The sequence below is a fragment of the Sus scrofa genome, chromosome 13, assembly GCF_000003025.6.
Source record: "Sus scrofa isolate TJ Tabasco breed Duroc chromosome 13, Sscrofa11.1, whole genome shotgun sequence".
Classification (NCBI taxonomy): Eukaryota; Metazoa; Chordata; class Mammalia; order Artiodactyla; family Suidae; genus Sus; species Sus scrofa.
The window spans coordinates 198,186,821-198,204,841 of record NC_010455.5 but is presented as its reverse complement, the minus strand read 5'-3'; the positions used below and the strand labels follow the sequence as shown (position 1 = coordinate 198,204,841).

At 47.5% G+C, this 18,021-nt stretch overlaps 1 protein-coding gene across 1 annotated transcript in view; it reads left to right on the top strand.

Annotated features, from left to right (window-relative positions):
* The window catches only part of RCAN1 (regulator of calcineurin 1), a 99,472-nt gene that overhangs the window by 886 nt on the left and 80,565 nt on the right, over nt 1-18,021 (top strand). The window lies entirely within an intron of this gene.

The following is an 18,021-nucleotide window of genomic DNA, read 5'->3' as shown; positions in this document are numbered from 1 at the left end:
AGGGGGTCGCCTCATTCATAGGGAGGAGGAAACAGACGTTGAGCCGCGACGTGACTCACTGTTCATAAATAGGACGGCGTCTCGGCATTCTCTCTCAATCTGCACTCCGGGAAGGAAAGCCAATGTTTGGGTGAGGATCCGCCGTTGCTCATTATCCTGCGCTTGGCCAGTTTTGGTCGAACGGGTTGGGAGGGGAAGGGACCCAGTTTTTAGGCCTTTAGGATATTTTTCAGGAATCTTGCTCCCCGAAGGAGAGCCGGTGTCAGGAACACTCAATGTATGGGGAGTTGCATTTTTTTCCCCCCAAGCCCATGGTTTATAGACTCTTTGGAGTGTGAGGGGGCAGGTAGGAGAAACTGCTGGTGGTAGGGAGGACGAATTTCTTTCGAATCAGCAATTAGTGCAGAGAATAAAATTTGGACCACTTAGGCATTGGAGAATAAAGCCTGTCTTTGAGAGCTGTGCCCCATTAGGAGAGCAGCTGTCAACGAAAGTGCTGCTTTTGGTGCTTGGCTCTGAGTCTGCATATACTGTCAATGAACTGTAGCTGAAGGCCGCTGCCAAGAGGAACAGGACTGTGGAACAGAGAGAGAATGGTGTGCTTAAGTTCCTCTTATTTATAATATAAATACTCATCTACTTTCAGAAAGGATTTACAATGGCTGTATGCTTAGATAAGGTTCCGTGTGTGCTTTCTAAAGCAACAATTGGCACAAATACAAGGTCTCACTCATTTTATTCGAAAAATCTGTTTTTGAGACTAAGTCCAGCATCAAGTCTCAATTTCTTAAGGGTCCTAGGCAGTCATTCTAAAGGAGCAAGATCAGCTTATGTCAGACACTGCTTGTTTGCTCAGGTGTCTAGCGATTCAGTTTTACAGTCTTTCCTGTAAGTGTTGGAGACCATCGTGAAATTGCTTTGTCTGAAATTTTGCCCTTTCTGCTAGCTTTTCATTTTAACAAGTGTGTATATTCATATTCTGCTATGAGTCAGGCACTGTTCTGGGCTCTGAGGGCACAGCAGTGAATAAAACAGCAATTCCTGCGTTCAGGCCTGACATTTTTGTTGGGGGAAACTGACAATAAACAAATAAATATCAGGAGTTCCTGTCATGGTGCAGCAGAAACATATCCGACTAGGAACCATGAAGTTGTAGGTTCGATCCCTGGCCTCGCTCAGTGGGTTAAGGATCCAGCATTGCCGTGAGCTGTGGTGTAGGTGGCAGACACGGCTCGGATCTGGCGTTGCAGTGGCTCTGGCATAGGCTGACAGCTATAGCTCTGATTCAACCCCTAGCCTGGGAATCTCCATATGCCATGGTTAGAGCCCTATAAAAGACAAAAACAAAAATGAAAAACAAGAAACAAAAAAACAACAACAAAGAACCCGTTCCCGTTGTGGCTCAGCAGGTTAAGAACCCCGACATATTGTCCATGAGGATGCAGGTTCAATCCCTGGCCTTGCTCAGCAGGTTAAGGATACAGTGTTGCCGCAAGCTGCAGTCTAGGTTGAAGATGCAGCTCAGATCCAGCATTGCCGTGGCTGTGGTGTAGGCCGGCAGCTGCAGCTCTGCTTCACCCCTTGGCCTGGGAACTTCCATGTGCTGCACCTGCAGCCCTAAATGGCCAAAAACAAAAACACCCCGAGATATGTCAGGAGGTAGAGTTCTCTTGTGGCACAGCAGGTTAAAGATCTGACATTGTCACTGTAGCAGCTTGGGTTATGGCTGTGGCGCAGGTTCGATCCCTCACCTGGAAACTCCCACATGCCACCGGTGGGGGGCGAAGAAGGAAACAAATATGTCAGGTGGTGATGGTGACGAAGGAAAAAGTTGGACTTAGAAGATGGGGTGGAGGGGAGTAGGGAGATTGCTGTTTTTACAGAAAATGGTCAGGAAAGGGCTTTCTCATAAGGTGCGGTTTTGAGCAGAGGCAACAGGCTAGCATTCATTCACTCATTCCGTCATTCACTCATTCTTACAGTTTTTTCTTTTACTGTTTATCGAATGCTTCGTATGTTCCAAGCACTGTTTTAGGCCCAGTGGATAGAGAGGCGAACACAATGAGCCTCCTGCTTATGTTCTCGTGGTTGAGGGAGAGATAGACAATTTATAAAAGTGAGTGAACAAGGTAATTTCAGCTGGTGATCAGTGCAGTGGAGAAGGTGTGCAGGAAACCACGATAGAGAGTGACCAAGCAGAGGACAGGGACTGGGGCGGCTCAGTCAGGGCCTAACAGGGACACTGGTGGTTCAAGAGGTTTGTTTTTTTGGTCTTTTAATTTTTTTTTTTTTTTGCTTTTTTAGGGCTGCGCCCTCGGCATGTGGAGGTTCCCAGGCTAGGGGTCTAATCAGAGTTACAGCTGACAGCCTACACCACAGCCACAGCAAAGCCAGATCCAAGTCTCATCTGTGAGCTACCCCACAGCTTACGACAACACAGGATCCTTAACCCACTGAACCAGGCCAGGGATCAAACCCAAAACCTCATGGTTCCTAGTTGGATTCGTTTCCACTGTACCACGACAGGGACTCCTAAGAGTTTTTTTAATGAAGAACTGGTTAATTGGGGCAGGACTGAGGGAGTCAGCCAGGAACATTGGATGCTCCTGGCAGGAAGGAGTGTTGCTGGAACCCCTGGGAGAGGGGCCTCCTTGTGGAAGCTCCAGGCCTGAAGGGGCAGAACTGAGCTGCTGAAGCAGGGAGTAGCAGGGGAGAGATACCGCAGCCTGCCCCAGCTTTCTGATCTCATCGGCAGAACCCAGCTGGCATCCAGAAGGCAGAGGAGCCCAAGCAGTGCAGTCCGCAGGCGGGCTGAGTCCTCCAGGGCCCAGAGAGGGATGAGGAGGGCAGGGTGGATTTGGGATCAGTGCAGGGAAAGAAGATGGCCAGAGAGGGTAGCATGGGGCCTCTTTAGACTGAGTGGCCCCTGAAGGCCGCGTGGCACAGCCTGGACTTGGCTGGCAGGGAGAAGCGCCTCGTGTGGATGTTGTGTGGCTGGCGTTCAGGCACTGTGAATGGCAGAGACAGAGGTTCCAGGGATGAACCGCACCTATTGAGGGCACAGTGAGGTGGTGGCCAAGGCTGGATGCAGCCAGGGGACGGTTCCATGGGAGTCTGGGAGGCCAGGGTAGGGATTCGGATGCTGTTCTACTTGCAAAACTAGGTGGGGAGTGTCTTTGGGGGAAGGAGGCAAGGAGGCCCCTTAGGAGGCCCTTGGCTTTGGTTGTTGGGGAAGCCATGGAGGTGTTTGGACTTGGGGGGTGATGTTGGAGACAAAGCAGAGCATGTCCTCATTTGGGGGTCAGGCGCCTCAGAATGTGGGCAGGGGAAGCTCTGTGTCTTGGTTGCCCATCCACAGGGTCCTGCAGACCATGGGTAAGCTTCCAGTAGGAAAATAGTTTCTTTTTTTTTTAATTTTATTTTTGTCTTTTTAGGGCCGCACCGCAGCATGTGGAGGATCCCAGGCTAGGGGTTTAATTGGAGCTGTAGCCGCCAGCCTACACCATTAACCACAGCAAGGCCAGATCCAAGCCGCGTCTGCGACCTACACCATAGCTCACAGCAACTCCAGACCCTTAACCCACTGATCAAGGCCAGGGATCAAATCTGCATTCTCATGGATGCTAGTCAGAGTTGTTTCCGCTGAGCCATGATGGGAATTCCAGAAAGATAGTTTCTAAAACCATCTCTCTGGGTGGGAAGATGTGGCTTCTGAGATTTCACAGAAATAATAAGTAATAATTTATTATTAGTTTGACAGCCATTCTTCCTTAAGGCTGGCCCGTCACCTTTGGGTATCAATGAAAATGTGATTCGCTTCAGCTCAGAGCAGGCGGATCTTTGACCCCTTTGATGGTGTTGCCGACAAAAATCCCTGTGCTGGTGGTCTGGCCATGCCACCTCTCTAACTGGTCTGTTGGAGGGCCACCTGGCCAAGTGATGGTGTCTTAACCTGTGAGGGCCACTCTAACAAAATACTGCAGATTGGGTGGCTTATAAACAGCAGAATCTTATCTCTCACAGTTCTGGAGACCAGCACGCTGGGGAAGGGCCCCCATCTCCTGTGTCCTCTCTATGTCCTCACATGGTGGAAGGCGTGAGGGAGCTCTGTCCTAAGGGCACTAATCCCATCAGGAAGGCCCCACCTGCATGACCTTATGACCTCCCGCAGCTAACCATCACAGGGTTGGGGGTGGGGTTAGGACATCAAAATATGCATCTGGGAAGAACACAGACATCCAGGTGGTAGCAGATGGTGTGAAGATAAGAGACTTGTCAGTTTCTTTGCATATGTTCATATTATTCTCCAACCTTATTCTTAAGTGGAAGGATCGAAATTGAGCTGTGTGACCCGTTCGTTCAGGAATTTATATTGGAAGCCTGATGTCTGATTCCAACAGTTGGGTCTGATGCGTACAATTTGTTTTTGTTGGCTGGATCATCATCAATATTGTAAATAATTGATAATTAACATGTTCATTAAATGTTTGCCTAAAAAAATGACAAAAACTCTATGCCACTGATTTCAAGTAATCTCATTAGAGGATTCACACCATTACAAATGAATGAACACTTTTGTTAAGGTTATTTTTTTGTCGTATAAATATTGGCTGAGCATATTCCGCTACTGTCCTCTCTTTGCAAACCTTTTTCTTTTTCCTGAGAAGGCAAAGCAGGGCTTTGAATCAGTAATTACATGTGCTTTGGGTTGTTGGCACTGGCTCGTTGTTTCCCTGGAATGAGAGTTTATTCAGTTGCGACCAAGCTAACCACAAATTTAGATTTCTCAAGAAATGTTCTGTTAGTTTCCAGGCAGTAGCTATAGTTCCATAGAGTAATGGCAGCAAACACCATTTTTCTGTTGTCTGAAACATGAATATGTATTTGATTGACAGAGCTTTGCCTGAAGGCTAATTTGGGAAGTGCCTAATCATAGAAAAATGTGCTCCTCTAGTGAAGAAACTCACCTTTCTTTGTTGTTGTTGTTGTTTTTAGGGCCACAGCCGCCATGTGGAGGTTCCCAGGCTAGCAGTCAAATCGGAGCTGCAGTGGCCGGCCTGTGCCACAGCCACAGCCATGTGGGGTCTGAGCTGAGTCTGTGACCTACACCACAGCTCACGGCAACGCCAGATCCTTAACTCACTGAGCAAGACCAGGGATCACACCCACATCCTCATGGATCCTAGTTGGGTCGTTACTGTTGAGCCGTGACGGGAACTCTGCAACTCACCTTTCTTAAAACAAATGCCCACTGAAGATTTGTGATACTGCCAGGAATTTCTTTTAATATCATAAGGTATTCTGACAGGCACGGGTGGAGTTTGAGTGGTGTCCTTAAATTCTTTGTATCAGTAAAGACCCCTGAGCAGTTCCAGAAACTCCCATGCCCAGGCCACTCCAGACCAGTTCTGGTCTCAGGGGCTGGGGGACTGCCTGGAAAAATGGGCTGCTGATTCTGCCCAGGAGCCAAGATTGGGGACCGTGGTCTAGCCAGCAGGGGTCTGGCCCGGCCAGAGTCTTTGTCGTATCACTGAATGAGCCACCTGCAGCTCGGCCAGATCTGGTGCCTTGATTTCCTCCAGGCTGAAAGGAGAGGCAGGCCCTTGTTCTGGTGCCTCCCTGCCCAGCGTGGTTGACCTTGTGGCTGCAAACAGGATGACTGGCATCAACTGGACAGCCCAGCCTCTGGGCGGGTGACTCGGGAGGTAAGAGCATGACTTCACCTCCGAGCCCTCTTACACCTCCTCTCACTGCTGCTCGCTCCCCCCAACATGCGGGGCCCTGGCCTTGTCCTCCCAAAGCTCGTATTTCGGTAGAGAAGATATCACTCAATAGTAATTTGATGATCGAAAAGTTTTGAAGGTCCAGGGTGGCCCAGCTGATAGGCATAGTTTCCGCTTGTAAGGTGGTAAACGCTTGGCTGTGTATCCGCCTGTTCCCATCACGTCCCTCCGTGGCAGCACGTTGTAAAAGGTGACATTCCAGCAGGACAGTAACAGTTGGGTTCTGTGACAGCGTAAACTCCCAGCCATCCTGGGCCATTTTCACTTTTCATCTGAGTGTCTCAGGCACGTGGGTTCTCAAACTTCAATGAGGCATAAAACCCCCTTAAGCCCCCGTAAGTGTGCAGCGATGTTAAACCAGTATGGTATGGTTGGATTTATTTGGGAAGGTTTAGAATGTTGGAAGTTTAAAAAAAGAAAAGCCTGGCGTTTCCGTTGTGGTTGTAATGAATCCGACTAGTATCCATGAGGGCACAGGTTCCATCCCTGGCCTTGCTCACCGGGTTAAGGATCCGGTGTTACCGTGAGCTGTGGTGGAGGTCGCAGACGCAGCTCGGATGCCCAGTTGCTGTGGCTGTGGGGTAGGCTGGCAGCTGCAGCTCCAATTTGAACCCTAGCCTGGGAACTTCCCCATGCCACAGGTGTGGCCCTAAAAAGACATTAAAAAAAAAAAAGAAAGAAAAAGAAAAGCCACAGACAGTGTACTGTATGTGCAAAGCTTACTTTAGAAGTTATCCACTATTTCCCAACTTTTAGAATTTCTGACTCTTAAATAATATATGTGTGTGTGTATATATATAGTTATACACACATATATAATTATGTAAATGTGTATATACACATATATTTACATATATAATTTAAGAGTCAGAAGTCCATATATGTAAGTATTACAGTTATTATTTTTAGAGTCTGTGAGTTTCTTTTGATCCTTCCTCACCCTCCCAAGCAAGGGTTTGGTTCTCTCTTCTGCTCAACCTGCAGGCACTACCACTGTTCGAGGCATTCTTTTTTTCTTCAGGAGCAGTACTCTCAATGTTCTTACTAACAACCATAGACTCCTCAAGCCCCAAAATATACAAGGGAACCAAAAAAGAAAAAGAAAAAAAAAAAGGCTTTATGATAGAACAGAATAGCTAAAACAGAGGCTGTTTGATTCCAGTGTTTATATTTCAGGCTGTGGTCTTGCTTTCCTTTCTGAAAATGCCATCAGGTGAGACAGTCCACTCTTTTGCCCACATGCCACTGCGAGGCCTGTTTGCCCAGTTCTGTGAACACCTCCCTGCTGTGACAGTGATGGCAGTTGTGCCCACGGCTGTGCGTATGTTGGGGGGTGGGGGGAACAGGCTCCCGAGTGTACGTTTTCTGTGGACAGTCCTTAGGACTCATTTCGAGGGCTGAGGGAATGCCAGGCATTTGAAATACAGCTCAGCTGTGGTGGCACATATTTTCCTTTGTAAATACTAATTGTTGAAACACAGGGATGCTGACAGTTCGTGAGACAGCAAAGGGCTCTGCTGAGTCCTCTGGGCACTGATGGTCCGTGGCAGTAGGAAGTCCTTGGACAGAACAGAAACGTTTTCAAAATGTGACATCAGGAAAATATTAATGACCTTAACTCATACGTTGACGTGGAAGGAAATGTTATGTAGATTCAATCACTGTAGAAATCTTTTACTATATTTGTTTTAGTAGGTTATATATAAGTATTTTTACATATATATATATATATATATATATTTTTTTTTTTCTTTTTTGGCCATACTGGTGGTGTGTGGAAGTTTCAGGGCCAGAGATGGAATCCAAGCCGCAGCTATGACCCACACCACAGCTGCAGCAATGCTGGATCCTTAACCCACTGTGCCACAGTGGGAACTCCTCTTTATATTTTTAACCTCGAAAGATTTCATTGGATCTGAAGTTCCCTGGTGGCTCAGCAGGTTAAGGATCCAGTGTTGTCACTTCTGTGGAGCGGGTTTGATCCCTGGCCCAAGAATGTCCACATGCCCCAAGCATCTGATGGCTCCGCTGAAGGGAGTGAGTGTCTGCTCCTAGACTGACTCCCATGGTCGCGGGCAGGATTACATTTCTAGTGGGTTGTTGGACTGACAGCCCCGGGTCCACAGTGGCTGTTGGCTGGAGCCCTCCCTCAATTTCCTGCCACACAGGCCTCTCCGTAAGGCCGCTCCCACCTGGCCGCTGGCTTCCATCAGAGCAAGGAAGGGTATGCAAGATGGAACGGAATTCACAGTCTTATAGTAGCCGGATCTCAGAGTGATAGTCTACCACTTTCACTGGATGCTCCTCATTAGAAGTTCCCGTTGTGGCTCAGCAGGTTAGCAATCCAACTAGTATCCATGAAGATGCTGGTTTGATCCCTGGCCTCGCTCAGTGGGTTAAGGATCCAGTGTTGCCGTGAGCTGTGGTGTAGGTCACAGACGTGGCTCAGATCCCATGTTGCTGTGGCTGTGGCATAGGTCGGCAGCTGCAGCTCTGATTTGACCCCTAGCCTGGGAACCTCCATATGCCACCAGTGCGGCCTTGAAAAGCAAAAAAAAAAAAGAAGTGAGTCAGTCAGTGCAGCTCACACTCAGGGGGTAGGGGGCTTCTGCCAAGGTGCCTGCCTCCCAAAGTCACTATTATGACATTTTTTTTCTTTGTACGTTTTTTTGACTTACAGCAGTCAATGTTCAGAAATGTTTATTAAGGGATTTTTCTTTTCTTAGCTCAACTCTATAAAAGAATACAGTTTTAGACTCCCCTACTTAACATAAAAGACCTCATTGATAGGTTTGTAGCAAAGGCTGTCAGCCACTACATTTCCAAAAGCCTTGGAAACTAAACCTTTTTTTCTGTTGGGAAGGTTCAGTACTTTTCCTTTCATTACTAATTTCAGCAGGTGCAATATGAAGTTCCCATGTGTAATCATAATTAACACCATAGAAAGAGGTATTTGAGGTTGGTCTAAATTCAGAATTAAAAGACAAAAATGTTATTTAATTCAGAGAGGTAATTTTGGATTTTTTTAAGTTTTTAAAATTTTTGTTTCGTCTTTTGTCTATTTAGGGTCACACCTGAGGCATATGGAGGTTTCTAGGCTAGGGGGTGAATCAGAACTGTAGGTACTGGCCTATGCCACAGCCACAGCTACTCGGGATCCAAGCATCTTCTGTGACCTACACCACAGCTCATGGCAACGCTGGATCCTTAACCCACTGAGCAAGGCCAGGGATCAAACCAGCATCCCCATGGGGATCTTAGTCGGGTTTGCTAACCACTAAGCCACAAAGGGAACTCCTATTTTATCAGCTATTTTTTTTGTTAAATTTTCTGCTTTGCTCTACAGATAGTAGGTTCCATTCATTACTGTGAAGTGCTTTATGTGTAATATATATCGTTTCATCTTTCTGCAAGAACTCTATGAAAGAGGCACTGTTATTATTCCCATGCTATAGATGTGGAAGCGGAGGCCAGGGGAGGCCAGGTGACCAGTTCCAGGTCACATAGCCAGGGAGTACTTGTGATTCAAACCTTGTTTTAACCAACCCCAAAGCCTGTGCCGCAATCATCTTACAGTATGCAGTGATGCACACAAAATTTTCACGTCTTATTTAAACCCTAGGGTTTCTCTATGAAGGAAGTTCTTTTATCCACAGGAAACTGAGGTTCAGATGAGTTACACATCTATTGTTTTGTCAGCTGTTCATCTTTAACAGGTTTATTTGAGTGCTTTTGGCCATCAGCGGCAGTGCTGATAATACATTTCTTTTCTTTTTTTTAGGGCTGTACCTGCGCATATGGAAGTTTCCAGGCTAGAGATTGATCAGAGCTGCAGCTGCTGGCCTATACTACAACCAGAGCAATGCCAGATTGAGGCTGCTTCTATGAGCTACACTACAGCTTGAGGCAGTGCCAGATCTTTAACCCGCTGCGTGAGGCCAGGGATCGAACTCAAATCCTTATGGATTCTAGTTGGATTCCTAACCTGCTGAGCCACAGTGGGAACTCCAAGCCCTGATGCTATTCTTGTGTTCAGATAGAAGGTGTTGCCTGGGCACTGGAGCCAGACAGACCTGGATTTGAGTCCTAGCTCTGTCTCTTCACTCATTCATTCATTCATTCATTCAACAGATACTTCTGAGAGCCTGCTGTGTTCTGAGCAGTGTGATTGATGGTTGCAATGCTGGCCGTGGGACATCGGGTTGGGCAGTCGACCTTCCCAGGCCCTGTTTCCCCATTAGCAGAAGGATGGTAACTCCTACCCCACAGTCACCATGAGGTCAGAGTGGGGGGAGGCTGGGGGGGCAGCCTTTGGTGAATGACAGACACCATCCTCCCATCAGGGAGCTTCCCAGCCAGCAGGGAAGTCACACAATTTTTTGTTGTGTGTGTTACATAAATATGACCAGAGAGCTTAATAGATCCATAATAAACCACAAGTCTGGGGGCAAGGTATTCACCCAGACCTCAGCTGCTGCCTCTGCGAAGTGAGCGGGCTGAGCCGGGTCACCTCGGGGAGGTCACTTGCGGCTCTTCCATCAGTGGAGCACAGCGCGTTTGCCCCTTGTTCCCCCACCCTGCCATGTGTTCGGTCAGACTTTTCCAAGCAGGAGTTGGCTCAGGAAGAGAATATTCCCTAGTGTGATTCCAGGACTTCCATCCAGCATCTCAGCCTCCATCTGCGGGGTAGACAGACTCGACCTCTGCCCATCCTAGGTTTTCAGCTGTGACTGTGACTCAAGATTATCAGCACAAAGAAATATAAAGGGGGAGCTCACTCAGGTGAAACAAACACTTCATTTCAGAGATAAGGGAAATTTTCTGAGCTATCAGGTTATTTTCAGCTATTTTGTGGCTTTAACAAAAAGATGGCTCACAGGAGAGAAACAGATCGTCATTAACGTGGGCGGGCATGGCAGGCAGGGAACCCCCAGCGCCAGTGGAGGCTTGGGACTCGGCTTATGTAGCTTCTTCAACAAAGAATAAATTGGAGGAAGGGAGAAAAGCCTCAGGTTCCACACCGCTGCACACTGGGGGAGTAAACGTGGGAGGAAGCTAATGGGATGCGTTAGCATATTCCTCTGTAAGCGTCTGGAGTCACCTGCTTTAAAGGGGGCATTTACCTCCTACCTTTAGGCAGAAAAGAGGTGGGGGTGGGGGCGAGGAGAAAAAGCTTTCCTACATGTGCTGCTTGGTAACTACCTTCAGCTCCAAATAACATGTCAGAAGAGGCATATTTGGGGGTGACATTACTGGTTTCTTTCTCACCCCAACTTCTGCCTTATCCGGTGCTGGTCAGTGGGAGGCTCTGATCAGTGGGGGGTCTGTCTGCCTGTTGGTGAGAGAGAAGAGGTAAATTTCAGTTTCGTTTGTGTCCTATAATTGGTCTTGGAAATTTCATTGATTAGAGAGGAACCCATGTCAGATTCTGTCCAGGTGCCATTTGATGGTTCGCCAAAGATGGAGCCTCACAAAGCCAGAACACTTGAGTGAAACTTTTTTTTTTTTAAAGTTTGTCCATTATTGGGGACTTTTCCAAATCTCTTGATAGCAATTTTTTAAAATTGATTTTTATTTCTCTATGTCCCAGTGTGTTCATCTGGTTCATGCCTGTCACCCTGGGACGGTTAACTAGTAGTACCCTCCCTCACTCTGAAGTTTGGGTGATAAATGATATATGTAGTTAGTAATTATACAATTCATTATAAGCAGTCTGTTATTTAGCACTTGGCCATTTGCCAAATATTTAATGTACCTCATTTCATCCTTCTTACAACCTTCTAAGGGAAATACTCTATTGGCCCATTTTATAGACAAAGATGTCTTTCTTAGCAAAGCTAATCACATAGAAGCCAGTGGCAATTGGGCATCCGATTCTGGGCGCAGCAACAGAATCGCAGCAGGAAGGCCCTCGGGCCCACGCCTTCCATTTCCCCAAGGAGGAATCCAGGCTCAGCGCGGTGATGACATTTTCTCAGGGGTGCTCAGTAGATATTGGCCGGACTAGAACTCAATGGTCTCCTTTCTCCAAACCCTCCCACTGGCTACACTGCTCATCTGATTTCCTCTGAAATGGTGTCCTCCCCTGTCCCACCTCCCACTCCACCCAAAGAACCCAGAGCCCGCGCAGAACGACTTCAGCTAAATCAGGCAGAACTGTCCCCGGCGCCACCGTTAGGGGGCCGCCGAAGAGCAGAGTATCTATGGCCCTTCCTCCTGGAGGGGCAGAGGGAGCGGTGCCCTGAGAGCTAGTCCGGGGCTCCGCCAACACCTGCGCCCGCCACCAGGGGGAGCTCGCCTCCCGTATGTTCTGCAACGGAGACCGGCGGTTGCGTTTTCAGAAGGGAGCAGTCGCTCCAGGCAGAGGAGGCTGTTATAACGATAAACACTCCATTCCCTCAACAGAAAGCCCAGGTGAGTGAGAGCCACCTCCCTGAGCAGACCCTCCCTGGTGCTGGGTGATGGGACCTCCTTGGATTAAAACAGGCAGCGGGGTTGCTGTGCTGGCTTTCAGGAGTGACCCGCCTCCACCTGTGCCTGGTACACGTTTGTGACATTCTGCGTCCTGCACTCATATTTGTTGTAACTTACTCAGACTGTGACTCAAGATTATCAGCACAAAGAAATATAAAGGGAGAGCTCACTCAGGTGAAACAAACACTTCATTTCAGAGATAAGGGCAATTTTCTGAGCTATCAGGTTATTTTCAGCTGTTAGGTTACTACAGAGATGACTTTTAAAAGGCAAAGCTTGGGCTGGTGCATAGGTTGCCAGACCCATGTGATGAACCTCTGTCATTGGAAGATTCCAGAATTACCTGCTGGCCAGGCCATGTAGTGACAGTATTCTACAGGAATGTGGGGAATTCTGGTAGCCCTTAGCTCTGCTCACACAACTAGTTTTTCATCCTAAGCTGCCAATCTCAGGTCTAGGTCAGCCATATGGAAACTCCTAAAAACAGACCACTCATCAGAAAGCTCACTGGGTCATAAGCAGTTCATGAACTGGCCTGGAGACCCTTGCATCAGGGTTAGTTTATATCTATATCCCTCTAGAGTAGCCAAGTCAGTGCGAATTTAGATCCCACCTCTGCCAGCAACCACCAATGTGACCTTGATCAAGTAACTTAACTTCTCTGTGCTTCAGTCTCTTTATAAAACGGGGTAATAGAAGTTCCTGCCTCGTGGGGTTGTGAAGGTGAAAAGAGAGCATATACATAAAGGGCTAAGAATAATACCAGGCTTGTAGTAAGTGCTTTGTACCATTAGCAACTTTATTTAAATAATTGTTAAAATGCAAAGATTACAGCATCTATATTGCTCACTGCTGTAATCCTGTGCCTAAAATAGTGCCTGCCACATAGTAGGCACGTAATACGTATTTGTGCAGCAGTGGAAGTAAAACACTAACATAGTGTATTGTGTGTCCGTGAACATGTATGAAAGTAACAGGCTTATGTGTTGCCGAGCATTTAAATTACTGTCGTGAGATGTATTAAACCAGAAAACTAGCATGGCTTGTTATCACTTATAATGCTTGGAAAATCATGTTTTAACATGAATGAGATTTGCTACCAATTTCTCTACGGTTATCTAGAACATAGAATCATTATTGATGATGATAAGAAATCCTAGGCTCCCCAGAACAATTTTTTAAAACATCCTGTAATTGAAAAGTGGATATCAGAGTTCCCATTGTGGCTCAGTGGGTTACAAACCCAACTAGTATCCATGAGGATGCAGGTTTGATCCCTGGCCTCGCTCAGTGGGTGAAAGGATCCAGCATTGCTGTGAGCTGTGGTGTAGGTTGCAGAGGTAGCTTGGATCTGGCATTGCTGTGGCTGTGTTGTAGACCAGCAGCTGCAGTTCCAATTCGACCCCTAGCCTGGGAGCTTCCATATGCCACAGGTGTGGCTGTAAAAATAAAATTTAAAAAAAAAAATTTAAAGGAAAAAAAAAAAGAATGTCATGTTGGCTGGTGAGGTTTTCCCCTCCATCCATTCCGAGCTCCCTTCTTTCCTCTGGCTTTCTCATCCCTTGCCTTCCCTCCCTTCCGTCTCATTGTTTTTAGAGTGTCTTTTGCAGGGCACACAGACCTTTTCAGAAATTCGTTGTCATCTGCTAAGTTTCCACCTACCAGCCAGCCTCTAGCACCCTTGATGGAAGGGAGCTGGTCATTCTTTGCCTTATCTTGTCCTAAGAGGGCAGAATCAACTTGTGATCTTCTCTCTGAGCGCTGCCCTGGTTTCCATTAGATCGTGCCAGGAAAGATGACCTTCCTTAATGAAGCGCATGCTGGCTTCTTAATACTCAGTGGCCTGCTGTGCTTTTAATTAAATGAACCAATCTTTCAAACCTCAGTTCTTATCCCCGAGCAGCATGTCACTCAGTGTCTGTCCCCAGATCAGTCATTCCAGATGATTACATCATAGGGTGGCACCAGTAGGGGCTGAAGAGCAGATCAAGGGGCTTTAGCATTGTCTGATCTGGGCTCATCGTCCTTGGAGCTGTTTCTTCATGCTTTTGGTTCCAGGATTACTCAGCCCTTCTCCGGTCTTCTAGCCAGAGAGTGCAGCCTACAAGCTGATGTTAGCAAGAAGTTAGCCATCATTGTGTTATGTGTATGCGCTGCTGGCATAAGGGTCTTTAATGGCACAAGGGGAACTTTCTGAAGTTCACCCCCCATATTGACAAACATTTGCTGAGTACCAGCTGTGAGTTAGCACATTGGTCTAGATTGCTATGTGGTTTGAAGGGTAGCCCATTATAAAACTTATATTTGGTCATAAAAATCAATGAAAGCATCTGTTAAACATTCCTCATCCTCTTCTCTCAACCTGTTTCTTAGAAATAACCTCTAAGTTTTACATGTACTCTTTCTTGGATATGCTGTAGGTACCACGTGTATGTGTTTGCAAATATCATATTGCAGAGACTCTTTTACTATCTGCCTTCTTAAAGTATTGCAGACGTCTTCCAGTAGACTGCATTTGTTTTGATGACTGCCTGGTATTTCATTATAAGAGTGTAATGTAATTTAACCAGCAATTCCTGTTGATAGACATTTAGGTTGTTTCTGGATTGGTTTGATGTCATTGTGTTGTTTCCTATTACAAGCACTGTTGTAAGCAGCATCGTTATACAAGCCTCCCTGGATATCCATGGGGAACCAGTTCCACGACTGTTGCGAATACCAAAATTCGTAGATGCTCAAGTCCCTTACATTAAATTAGGTGATATTTGCATGTAATCTACATATGTGAATAGCTGTAAATGTAGTGTAAATGCTTTCTTTGTGATCTGTTTCCTTTTTGTTATAGTCAGTAATTTGTTTTTTTTTCTTTTCTTTTTTGTTTCTTTTTTCCTTCCTTCCTTCCTTCCTTCCTTCCTTCCTTCCTTCCTTCCTCTCTTTCTCTCTTTCTCTCTTTCTTTCTCACTCATGGCATGTGAAAGTTCCCAAGAAGATCCTGGTGCGGGATCAAATCCACACCACAGCAGTGACAGCGCTGTAGTCTTAACTCACTGAGCCACCAGGGAACTCCTGTTTTAATTTTCAGATTCCATGTATAAGGGAAAACATACAGAATTTGCCTTTCTCTGTCTGACTAATTTTACTGAGCATAATACCCTCCAAATCCATCCATATTGTGATGTTTGTAGATGGCAGGGTTTCATCTTTTTTATGGCTGAGTAGTGTTCCCTTGTTTATTTATGCCACATCTTTCAAGAACATTCTTTGAACCATGTGGCTCCATTTGCACAGTCCCGACGCTGCCAGTGGAACCCCCATGTGGCTGGAAATGTTCCATGTCTGCATAGTGCAGTAGCCGCTGAGCATCTGAGATGTGGGTGTGACTGGGAGGCCTAATTTTTCATTTTATTTCATTTTAATTCATTTAAATCCTGACAAGCAATTGCACACATAAAATGTGGCTAGTGCTACTGAGGAACTGAATTTTTAAGCTTGTGTACATTTATTTTAATTAAATAGCCACATGTGAGAAGTAGCTGCAGACTTGGGCAGCCCCAACTCTTCAGTTTTCTTCTGAAATGACAGGACATGGGCATAGAAAGGACCAAGTGGCAGGTCACTGTGCCCAGGGAGGTTGAAATTGGCCCCAAATCACAAAGCAAGCTCATAATTAAAACTGAAGCGAGGAGTTCCCATCGTGGCTCAGATTAGGAACCACGAGGTTGAGGGTTCAATCCCTAGCCTCGCTCAGTGGGTTATGGATCCGGTGTTGCTGTGAGCTGTGGTGTAGGTCACAGATGCAGCTCAGATCCCCCGTTGCTGTGGCTGTAGCGTAGGCTGGTGGCTACAGCTCGGATTCAACCCCTAGGCTGGAAACCTCCATATGCCGCGGGTGCAGGCCTAGAAAAGACAAAAAACAAAAACAAAAAACAAACCTGAAGCGAGAAGACAGGCTCCTTGTTCTTGCCTTCAGCTTTTCCCACTGTGACTGACTCTCCCCGCTTCCCGAGTCCCTTCTTTAAGTGACAACCCAGTTCCCAGTGTGTGCAGACAGACCTAACAACTCCAGCAAACATATTCTGGCCCCACTGAGCCTGGCTTGACCCCAGGGCGGGTGCAGATGTGGAGTTTTCGGCTGCGCTGTCTCGCTCTGCAAGGCAAAGGTTCTCTCCCAATAAGGGCAGGTGCCATGGACCTGGGAGGCCAAGCTCCACGGCTGTTTGTCCAGGTTCTGTGTCTGGCTTCTCCACTGGTGGGATTAAAGCACCACTGGGGACCGTGTCTCAGGGATGCCCTTTCAGTTCAAAGGTATTTTCTAGTCCTTTTGCTTGAAAGATTGTGAACATCTGTGCTTCCAGAAAGACAGTGGGCTGTTTTTCCTCACCCCTGTGTCTAAAACTTCAGAAAATTCAGTCTGGTGAGTCAGGGCGTCGGAGAGGAGGATAAGGAATGGAGAGCCTTGGGGTTCCTGCTGTGGTGCAGTGGGATCAGTGGCATTTTGGGAGCACAGGGACACAAGTTCAATCCCCAGCCCGGCGCAGTGGGTTAAGGATCCAGTGTTGCGGCAGCTGCCGCTTAGGTCGCAGCTGTGGCTCAGATCTGATCCCTGGCCCAGGAACTCCATGTGCTGTGGGGCGATCAAAAACGAAAAGAAGAGGATAGGAAAGGAAGGAAGGGAGGGAGGCAGGAGAGAGGCAGAAATAAAGAGAGAAAGAAAAAGAAAGAGAGAGAGAAAGAGAGAAAGAAGAGCCTTCCAGAAGGTCCTGGCTGGTGGCCTCCAGCATAGAAGGAGGCCTCTTAGTAATGATGCTTCCACGGCATTTCTCAGGAGTCACCAGAATTCTTCCTGCCTCACCAGCCCAGGGGGATTCCTTGTCAGTCACTCGGGGCCGCTGCTGGTGTCCTCCTTTGCTGTCCCTTCCAACCACTCATTCAAGTGAAGCAGAAGGGACCCACCCTGGAAGGAACTCTTTGCTTTTTCTGGCTGGTAGGAAGGCCATTGGTGGGCCTAGGGGTTTCCTGTTTGAAGGTCATTGATGGACTTAGCGGTTTTCTGTCCAAAGGCCATTGGTGGGCTTAGCGGTTAGGGTTGCTGGCCCACCTGGCCGCAGCCCAGCTCTGCTGCTCTGCCCACACAGCTAGGCCACTCACCACCTGCTCTGAGCCTCAGCTTGCCCACCTGGGAGATGGGGGGTCGTCATCACGCCCCCATCCCAGGGCTCGGAGGAGAACATGCAAGTCCACAGCTGGAGCACGTCAGAGGGCCCAGCTCAGCAGGACACCCACCCTCCATGAGTGGTGACTCTTCATCACAGGGGAGAGGTGACAGCTCTCTCTACTTTGAGGGCAGTGACCTCCAGGCTTGTCCACCTCCCCCCTCAGCGGGAGCTCTCCATGCAGGCAGGTTTGGGAGTGCTGCCTGAGTGTGTTTGCTGATGGCTACACCAGTGGCCCCCGGAGATTTTTTTTTTTATGATTTATTTATTTATTTATTTATTTTGCTGGTGCATGGAGCAGCTTGATGTAGGATCTCAGTCCCCAGACCAGAGATTGAACCCGTGACGTGGCAGTGAAAATACCAAATCCTAACCATTAGACCACTGGGGAACTCCCGAGAGTCCCTTCCCTGGCTGTGACATATGTGTCACCATGTCAGCTCAGCTGATCAGTGGCCAGTGTATGTGACAGCAGGGTCCCAGGCCCCTGGGGGCAGCTGCTCCAGCCCCAGTGACCTAGTTGGAGCCATCAGGACGCCAGCTCACAGGCT